This window comes from Dreissena polymorpha, chromosome 14 (genome assembly GCF_020536995.1).
Source record: "Dreissena polymorpha isolate Duluth1 chromosome 14, UMN_Dpol_1.0, whole genome shotgun sequence".
NCBI classification, from domain to species: Eukaryota; Metazoa; Mollusca; class Bivalvia; order Myida; family Dreissenidae; genus Dreissena; species Dreissena polymorpha.
In genome coordinates, this window is record NC_068368.1 from 9,158,869 (window position 1) to 9,170,103 (window position 11,235).

The following is an 11,235-nucleotide window of genomic DNA, read 5'->3' on the forward strand; positions in this document are numbered from 1 at the left end:
CATTGGGGAAAAAGTGTTATTTTTAACATAAATATCCCATTAAAAAAATACTACCGCTACTGCAATGATTCTTACTACTACTACTACCAACATGGCGATTCAATGATTCTTAAGATTGTTCAACAAGTCATTGATAAATGACAAAGTTAAGTCCACACCAGCTCTAGTTGGCTCCCATTTAATATTTGACCACTTAATATGAATTGCCCTTTAAGTCTGAGACACTGTACACAATGAGAAGATACATGGCAATTTTTTTTTTAATGGATAACAGTAATAGCAACATTTGGGAAAGGGGAAGTACAATATGAAGTATGGAATTTGATTTCCGTCAAGCAGTATTATCCAAAATTTGGTTTTTAGCTCTTAGTATGACTTTGACATATTAGTTAGAGACCAGGGGCTCTCACGCGACACACCGGTTTTCGAATAAGGTGTTGTTTTTTTTAATTATTGAATGATGAAGTTATAATTCGGACAAATTCGGATATTTTGACAGCTACACGGAACTCTCCACAAGCTTTCTAGAAGTGCATGATGCTTCTACCCCTTACCCTCATAAAACACATACACATTTTATTAATCCACATGCTATCTTAACTGCTCTGATTAATTTTTCATGGCTATTAACATAAAGACTATATCATCTTTAATCCATTGGCCACATGGACCCAGACTACGATCCAGGAAACAACGACCACCGCCACGCCAGTAACGACGGCGACGACCGCCCCACACCTGCAAGAAGGACGACTGCCACCACGCCAAGAAGAACCACAACCGCCACCATGCCAGCAACGATGTCAACCACCACGCCATTAAGAACGACTGCCGCCATGCCAGCAACGATTAAGACCACCACACCAGCAAAAACGACGACCGCCACCACGCCAGCAACTATGACAACGACCACCACGCCAGCAAGAACCACGACCACCATCATGCCACCTATGACGATGATGTTGTCGCCGACGCATGTATCTGCAAGAAGCGATGCAATTCCAGGATGCCTGATGTCGACGATAAACCAGCTTATCAACAACGACAGGATCGTGCTGTGTGAACTAGAAAGGAGTCGGCGCCAGCAGGAAGTGCAAACAAGAACAGGACACGAAACAATCTCAGAAGTAGGTGAGCTTCGGTCCAAGATTGACACGATGCTGGGCAACCTCGCCCAATTGTCCGAGTTAATCAGACCTACACCCACGGAGCATTCGGTCGTCCGAGATCAATGAACCCACGCTATTGATCTCGGATGAGGAGCTGAGGGCGATCCCTGCCGTGTCGGCGAACCCCAGAAATTTCGCCGCAAAATTGGTGCAGCGCATTTTTCCCGAGCCTTTCACGGACGCCAACATCCAAGGCCATTTCAATTACAACGATGGTGGCCTCCACCGTAAGCAGGCCTTAAGCCCTACGAGAAAGGCGGTCGTGAAGCGGTTTGTAATCAGATTCTTTCCGGAGCTTCGCAATGATGAAGACTATACAGCACATTGTGTGATAAAAATTTATGAAATTCTGTGCCGTCCAGTAAGGCCACTTCGACAGGATGTCCAGCCTCTGGAACCCCTACACCCCCTGTCACCTGGAGCACTGGAGGGGTCAATGTTCGATTTGTGACCATCTGTAAATATACAGGGTGTATTTGATGTAGTTTGTTTCTGTATGTATGTCTGTGTGAATTAGTGCTGCAACAATACGCCAAAAAAGCGTATTGCGATATATTGTCAGCTCAAAAACCCGTATTGCAATATATCGCAATATATTGCTTACTTGTACCAGAATTATAACTCGCCAATTACCGGAGAATCCCGTATATTCCAGTTTTAAAGCAAATTCTGGTAAATGTTTACTCTAAAAATGCTCAAGAATAACACAAAACACAAACATTCACCAATTTTCTTAAATATCAAATACATTTTGGCATTTGTTACTATTTAAAGATGTGATGAAATAACTTCCAATCGGGCGTTTTTTTTCCCACTGAACAGGCGTAAATCGCCTGATGTGATGTTCCCGTTTTATACAACACAAATACACCCACACTTTGCATGCTACGTTCTACATGTCTGTATAATTTTACCGCTCTTTTTATTGAGAAAAAGAATAAAGCACTTTTTTATTGTCGCGTTAGAATTACATTTCGGAAGCGTGTTTACGAAATTCGGATTACAAATTTAATAATGCTCATTTCAGAATCGAACGAAACATTTAGTTGTGCGTAATTAATTCAACGATAATTCTTTTTAAAGCATAGAATGAATGCTTCCATGTAACATCGCTACTCTGTATAATAGACTTTTTAGAATGCCATTTTTACGTAACAATTTATTTTTACAAAATACCGCTTTGTTTTGTTTACCTTGATATCATTATTTTGGATGGCTTTTCTGAATGAAATGTAGATGCATGTTTGTCAAATTTTCGTACCGGTATGACGAAAATCGTATCGCAATACAATATGCGGATTGCGTATTGCGATATATACCGATATACCGGTATATTGTTGCAGCACTAGTGTGAATGTATGACTGTATAAGTACAAGTATTTGTGATGTAATAAAGTAACATTTGTCTTTTATGTAAATTTTGATTAAAAATAGATAACAATAAAAAAATGCAGGGAATAAAATGTCAAGCGAATATGCTTACTTGTATTGGTATGTAAATTGTGTGTTAATAAAGTTCATATTTATTATCGTGTTAAATTTTCTTACATGTACATGTTTGCAACCAATAAAATCTCACCTGAATGAGCTTAGTTTTCCTTTTCAAATTTGCATAAATTCTATGAACATTTATATTGAAATTAAGGTACAAGCAATAAAAAAAAATAATGATATAAACAGTGCCGGAAATGTGAAACCCATTTACGACTATCACTTTTAAACCTTCAATATTTTACACGCATATACGGTCATATTTTAAAGAATAAAATGCTATTTGTTGTTTAATGCAGTTGGAGTGAAGAATGTGTGGCATTATCCCGTCTTCTTCCCCCCTGGGAATGATTATAAAATATGTGCACACAGTACATATTATAAATGATCTGTATCACCTAGACGCTTGGAAAAAATAATATAATAATGAAGTATAATATAATACAAGGGCTGTTTGTAAAACATGCATGCCCCCCTATATGGGTTATAAGTTGTAGTAGCAGCCATTGTGTGAATACGTTTTTTGTCACTGTGAACGGTGGTGGTGGTGGGGTGGTGGTGGTGGTGGTGGTGGTGGTGGGTGGTGGTGGTGGAGGTGGTGGGTGGTGGGTGGTGGGTGGTGGTGGTGGTGGTGGTGGTGGTGGTGGTGGAGTGGTGGTGGAGTGGTAGTAGTAGTAGTAGTAGTAGAAGTAGTAGTAGTAGTAGTAGTAGTAGTAGTAGTAGTAGTAGTAGTAGTAGTAGTAGTGTAGCAGTAGCAGCAGCATTACAATACCAATACTTAAGAATGATCAAATGGGTAAAGGTAACCTAGCACTGGCAGTAAATATGGGGCTCATTTACAGGTCAGATTTGGAATCTCTGCTGTAAAATGAGATTCTAAATGAATTAAAGGGAGGCAAATGCTGTAATAAAAAGAATGTGCATAAACAGTAGTTGTTTCCCTTGTTTGAACCATGCTAAATCCTTAAAATGCCTATTTCCAGTAACTGTGACCTTCACCTGTGACCTTCACCTGTGACCTTGACCTTTGACCTAGTGACCTCAAAATCAATAGGGGTCATCTGCGAGTCATGATCAATGTACCTATGAAGTTTCATGATCCTAGCCCCAAGCGTTCTTGAGTTATCATCCAGAAACCACCTGGTGGACCGACTGACCGACCGACCAACCGACCGACCGACATGAGCAAAGCAATATACCCCCTCTTCTTCGAAGGGGGGCATAATAATAGCATTCATTCCATAATAACACGCACAATTACACACTGTCCCTTAAAAATATGCCAAGCGCCATTTTCTTGAAGCATGGAAGCCCCTGAAGAAAACCCACTTCCTGGGAAAACACTCCCCTTGAGTAGCATTGTTTTAAAAACAGAAATTAAAATCGAAACTATATATATATATATATATATATATATATATATATATATATATATATATATATATATATATATATATATTCCCGTCTTCTGCCCCGGGTGAGAAGACAGGAGTTTATAAGAAAGACAGAAAGAATATTCAACAACTATTTCCGAAAGACAGAAAGAGTGTTGTTCTTATATATCCTACGGAATGAATGTAAACTAGTGACCTGAAAATCAATAGGGGTCATCTGCCAGTCATGATCAATGTACCTATCAAGTTTTATGATTCTAGGCATAAGCGTTCTTGAGTTATCATCCGGAAACCATTTTACTATTTCCGGTCACCGTGACCTTGACCTTTGACCTAGTGACCTGAAAATCAAAAGGGGTCATCTGCTAGTCATGATCAATCTACCTATCAAGTTTCATGATCCTAGGCATAAGGGTTCTTGAATTATCATCCGGAAACCATTTTACTATTTCGGGTCACCGTGACCTTGACCTTTGACCTAGTGACCTGAAAATCAATAGGGGTCACCTGCTAGTCATGATCAATCTACCTATGAAGTTTCATGATCCTAGGCATAAGCGTTCTTGAATTATCATCCGGAAACCATTTTACTATTTCTGGTGACATTGACCTTGACCTTTGACCTAGTGACCTCAAAATCAATAGGGGTCATCTGTGAGTCATGATCAATGTACCTATGAAGTTTCATGATCCTAGGCCTAAGCGTTCTTGAGTTATCAACCCAACCACCTGGTGGACGGACCGACCGACAGACCGACCGACAGACCGACCGACAGACCGACCGACCGACATGAGCAAAGCAATATACCCCCTCTTCTTCGAAGGGGGGCATAATTAATATGAAAGATGATACGACAATTGCCCCGGGTATGATTTATCCTGTTTACATGATATCATCATGTCAAGCATCTGAATGATACAGATAAATAAATAAGTACCTGTAAGTACATGTTTATTTTAAATAAAATGTCAAATGCCCAGGGGGCAGAAGACGGGATAATGCCGAATGTGCATAGTATACGTGTTTTTTTTCGTTATTTTCAATGGGTACGAAACTTCATTTTTGTTCCGGACTGGTTAGTACCAAAAGTTAAAAAGTCACAAAATCCACAGTTTTTGAAACGATTTCAAACCATGAATGTCCAAATAAAGTAAGATAATTATTTGTAATAGTTTTTTTGTATTTTTTCAGGTTAAAACTATGCAGTTGTATCCAAAATTAAATTCCCTGTTCCAACATGTCAGGCACTTGGCATCCGTTGAGAATATGCAAGAAAAAGAACATTGCAAAAACTTGACACTTTGAACAATGTGTCAGTGATGGAAATAAATGAATTTTGCAAGAAAGAAAAGTATAAGTGAGGATACACAGACTGTAGAGAGAAAGTTCATTCTCGATCTTGTTGTCCTGCCAGAGTGCATTAACTCAGGACGGCAGTGTTTTTTCCCAAATTATGTACATTATGACAAATTGTTCAATCTCTAGAAAAAATTGTTCTTTTAAACAAAGAATGTATTACAAGAAATAAGTTTTTGTTTTTGTCTGCGGTATTGATTTTTACTGGGCAATAAACTATTAAATGTATCTTTAAAACCTCAGTAGCAAAATTGTTGTTTGTTGAGATAAAGTAGTTTTAATGCACAACATGGATTACTTGTTAAAAAAATACATAGGGATGGCAAGTTTCAACAAAATGAGACAATTTTTTTATGAAACAAAAAAATAAATTCCAATGGTAGCAACAAAAGTTATTTTGTTCCAAACAGGAAGTCCCCAAAACACACACATATTATGACCAAAATGCTCAGCAAAAAAAATCACCTAAAAATGAGTTTTGGACAAGTTAAAAAATTGAATAATTTCTGAACCAGTTAAGATATTTTTCAAATTCAAACTAATTTAAAAACTGCAAATCTAAACCTACAGTCTGATTATGATCATTTAGCAAATCAACATGTTTGAAAAAATCACTGGGGTTGCTAGTACAAAGAACTTAATACCATAAAAAAAAATTACGTGAGTGCATTTTTTCTCACCTGTTTTTTTTCCCCTCGTCCTATACTCAACACTTTTAGAAAAAAAAAAAAAAAATATAATTTTATTAAAAATTACTGGCCGAAATAGTTCAAGTCAAGTTTTGCATTCATTTAATGATTTATTTTTGTTTTAAACAATAATGCTCATTAATGACATAACAGGGCTTTTTTAAGCGGACGCCTGCTTGCCCGTGCCGGGTTAAAATCATCTCGGGCAAGTAATTTGCCAAACGAGATAGCCCGCCGGGCAAGTCCGTTTCGTATTAACATCTTTACGGTGTTTTTTCAACTTTTCCCCTTTTATCTATTTATTTTCTTTGGGTCAAACCACCCAAAAGGCAGTCAAACGATATGCACATTTTATTTCATGTGCTAAATACGTACATTTTTTCAGAATTGTCCCTTTCGGATACACTATTTTTTGAAATATCAAATTATGTTTGATGTCTTTAAATGGTTTTTAAAGAACGACGAATACACATGTGGTCATACAGATGGTCTGGTTTATATATTAATTCGCATTGTATTTAAAAGAAATTGCATCTCAAAAGGCTAAAAAAAGTACAATAAGTTGGGGCTCGGACATGTTGAAGTTGAACATGGAAAAACGGCTTTAATGATGTGTCCAAAGCAAGGTCAAGTCTGTCCGTCAATACATAACTTAAGCAATAAAACAAAAATTTGACATAGCAATAATGCACTTTTTAGGTCCTCAAAGTCTTAAAATCATTTTGCTTCGGGGAGCTTCGCACCCCTGATCCCCCAACTAAGGGGTTCCACCTCTGGCCCCCGCCAGAACTTGCAGCCCCTGGACCCCGGCTGAATTACAGGATTGGGATATTAGGTCCATTACAACCCCTGTCACTATTCAATAGAATAAAACTTTCCAGATTTTGTATTGTTGACAACTTTATATTATAAAAACAATTATTATTTTATTTTTGATATATTGAAAATAGCTGAAATATAATCAAGTATAATAATGCATGTGAATCAATGCTTTAAGATCAATAAAAAATTCACTTCTAAATAGGGCAACCAGTTTTTAATGAGGGCAAGTAGATGTTCAAGGTAGCTTGCCCCTGGGCAAGTGAGTGTCAATTTCTTATGTTAACCCCTGCATTATGAAAGTCAATTATTTAAAAGAATACATTAAAGTATAATTTTTCCATTATTTATCCAATGTTGTTCCGCTATTTGTTTTCTCATAGCAAATAAAATGAATGAATAAATAATAAAAAGCTAAAAATTGAGATGCATTTTTCTTCTGTCAAATTATAAGCTAAAGAAACTTCAGCGAACAGTTTATAGTATTGACAGATCTGTATGCTGAAGCGAACCTCATATGGAAAGTCAAGCAGAGTTGTAGCATATTTCAGTGCCTTCCACAGAAATATTTTCAGGCACCCCGCGGGCCGATCGGGTCCGGTGATTGAGGGTGGGGTGTCCACTCTTGATGTTGATTTTTTTTTTTAATATAACGTGTCAATTGACGTTCTGTGGTGCGTTATAACTCTTAGAAAAACAGCGTCAAAAGACGTAATTGGTGCGCTATGTTATGACTCTTCATAAAAAAAAACACCAGCTATAAAGTCATTTATAAAGATATATTTTTTAATTGTTTTAAAACTTTCCCACATAGCTAGATACTTAAATCCCGACTCGAATGATTCTCCAATACATCTGTATCAACCCGACTCTATTACTGCATACTTACTACTTTTCAAGTTTCTATTCATTACCTGATAATCCCGTAAATTCCATTTTTAAAGCACTTTCTGGTAATATTGACGATATAAGTTCTCAATAATTTCTTTAAAACAAACTTTCACATTTTTCTAAAGTATCAAAAGTATCAAATAAATTTCAGCATAAGTGTCTTTTTATAGATTTGATGAAATATTGCCACTGAACATGCGAAAATCCACTGCGGTGATGTGTGCTTGTTTATACAACGCTCAATACACGCACGCTTTCTATGCAAATGACGCGACATCGTACATGCTGCACACTTTTTGCACCGAGACAAGGTCAACACAAAATAAATTATGACTGTTATTAGAAGCAAGAATCGGTTAACGTGGATTTAAAGTTTACCTTCGGAAGTGTATGTCGGATTACTAACGTGTTGACATAAACATTCGGGAGTGGGTTTCGGATTACAAATTTAATTATGCTCATTTGAGATTTCAACAACACATTAACAGTTGAGTTATAAATTCAAGGATAATTTGTTAAAACGCTTTGCAGTATTATGCATGAAATGAACAACTTCCACGAGGATTACCACCGGTTGCCATCATCAGTCTTCTAAGAAACTGACCCAGATTTCTGTGGCATTAATGTACGTCAAGAGTCGTCTTCATTATTTAATTACAGGTAGTGCCTGCCTTGAGTGCGGTGGGCTTTCATTGGCCAATATTGATTTTCCAATCAACAGCGACACTCCGCCTTTAGGCGGGCTTTAGTTGGGTAAAGAGATACGTGACCTAATTGACAGAGGGTCGTAAATCGGCTCTTACAATTTTCGGCGAAGTCGATATCGCTTTGATCTCAAAAATGGCTAGTTGCAGTAACTGAAAAATATACACTGATTGGAAAATTTTCAGGCGCCCCGAGGACTCTGATTTCGAAATTCAAGCGCCCCGGGGAGGAACCGTTAAATGGCCTGTGGAAAACCCTGATCTTTATGTGACGCTATGAATCAAAGACAGTTCATTTTCTTGGATATTTTTCTACTTATATTGGTGAAAAAATATACATTACTGCATCGCAGCATATTTTAAGGTTCAAATATTTTAAATGCATCTTTCAATTTAGATGAAAATAACTCTCATCAGCCTGAAATTCACAATTTTTATGCCATTGTTGCTTTGTCACGTGACGAGTTTTCATTTGGATACTTACGAATCGAGCTTGACATTTTTTGCTGAAATTGTAAACATAACTTTCGTTTTCTTAAATCTATTATTTGTGATTAACAACTTACGTGGTGGATAATTTTAATTTCAATTTGTTTACAAAACAAGCAAGAATAATTTAAAATACCGGGAAATGTCATTCTGAATTGAAAACAATTGAGCACATGGTATGTTACTTAACATAGAAATAACGTCATATGACCGTGAAATCTCAGGAGATTCTCATTTCAAAAATATATGTTGCATCGCTGTTTTTCTAGATATATTAGAGCAGAAAAGATAAATTTCAAATGTTTAAGATAGTATTTTGTGAAAGAATATATCAGGAAAATGTGAAAACAAGTCAGTCTTAATTCCGATCAAGTGGTTAATTTTAGCCAATAACTGTATTTAAAAGTTGTTTTGGACCGGTCTTTGTTAACTGTCAACTTTTTGTGAATTTCTGGTTGACTAACCTAATAGGGTAGTCCATAACTATTAAGTAGCGCCAGTCAAAAATCATTAAAAGCGACATTTAAAGTTATGGAAGCCAGAACTATAAAATTATCAATGATTAGGGTGTTCAGTCACGTGACGTCAACAGTGAGACAAAAATAGTATTGAATCGAGAGCGAGTCGATGACGCGCGATTCAGTGCTTTTTCGGGAGGATACCCTTGCTAATAAGTGCTTTCCGCGGAGATTCCGTTTTTGATTGGTTGATATTATCCAATCAAAATATTCGTTACAAAATTATCTATATGATGGTGGTCGGCCGAATTTTCTGCGTTCTGCGGCTGCAGAGATGTAACATAAACAAAAACAATGTCGAGGATTTAGACTAGAAAACATGTAAATTTCTTTTTCGGCCAGGTATCATTAGAAAGGTAAACTTTTCAGGAATCGATTGCAATGGTTATTATTCCAATTGCGCTTGAAATGATCAGCGGAAGCATGGCGAAATGAGACCACTGTATGAAAATTTTCCCAGTCGGCGTAATGTCATGGCGGACGTATGTCGTCAGCGCTATTTCAGTATTGACAATGCAACTTTATTTTCGATTTAACTTGGCCGAATCGTAACGATTTTTAATACATTTAATGCGCATACAAGTTGTAAATATCATGTCCCAAAATGTATAACTTGCCTTATTTCGACGAATATTCTCGGATTAAAAAAAAATCCATTATGTAGTTTGTTTACAAACTAATAAAGTAACTGTCAATTCTACGAGACAAATAAAAAGGGTATGACAGATTATTGTCACTGTCAGATACTGTTCCGGATGTATGCCAGTGTGGATAAAGTGTTTTTTATTGTTGCTTGTGTGTTGATAATGTCGGTGCTACCTAATTTACCGGCAAAAAGCTTATTTTATAACCATGTAATGTAATAGAAATTTGGACATACTGAAAGTGAAAGTAGAGCTGACATGATTTCGGATAGTGCTTAAGTATAGCATAATTCAACAATCAATCTGTATTTTGACTTGCTTATATGCTGTATATTTTGCCATGCTTTCAATGTTCATTTGTCAAGAATAAAAATGTTTCTTTGCATTGATCTTTCCGTTTTTACACATGTTTCACGGTGTTTTTTCCACGTTGAATTTTGTTTGATTTGAAACTCGAGAGCAGCAAGAAGGATACACAGAATTCAAACCAGGTACTGGTTTGTGTTTGTTGTGTTTGTATTTTGTTCTGTTTTTTTACCTTAAATTAATAATCGTGAATGAAAATATTATCATTTTTGCTGGGAAACATTTAACGTTTAAAATCTAATAAATTGATTCATGTATTATGCGGCCAGTTAACTCAGTTGGTTAGAGTGTCGTGTTAATGATGCGGAGACGTGGGTTCGACCCCCTCACTGGCCAATATTACTATTCTTCATGAATGTTACATAGCGAAAATCAGGATTTTTTCTTAATTTAAATCTAAAATGAAATTTGTTTTCGCTCTTGTTACTTGTACCAACAATTATGTAAATACAATTTAAGAAAATCAAAAGATGCATTGTATTAATTACAGTATCATCATAAAGAGACTTGATTTTTTCCCCCAAAAAATAATGAAGTAACCGATAATTTTTTCTGTTTAATTTTAATTATCGCATGAAAGTTATACAGATGAACATTTATCAATTTTAGATTAACCATGGCAGAAGCACAACCATGCTTCGAGATCTGAAAAAAGGGGACCTGATGATTATGTAGAACTATTGTGAAATGGCGAGGAGTACATT

At 36.4% G+C, this 11,235-nt stretch overlaps 1 non-coding gene across 1 annotated transcript; it reads left to right on the forward strand.

The window, feature by feature from the left end:
* Positions 1-10,794: 10,794 nt before the first annotated feature.
* On the forward strand, positions 10,795-10,867 carry Trnai-aau (transfer RNA isoleucine (anticodon AAU)). The gene has a single exon. It is a non-coding gene; the product is annotated as a tRNA-Ile (tRNA).
* The last annotated feature ends 368 nt before the right edge of the window (positions 10,868-11,235 follow it).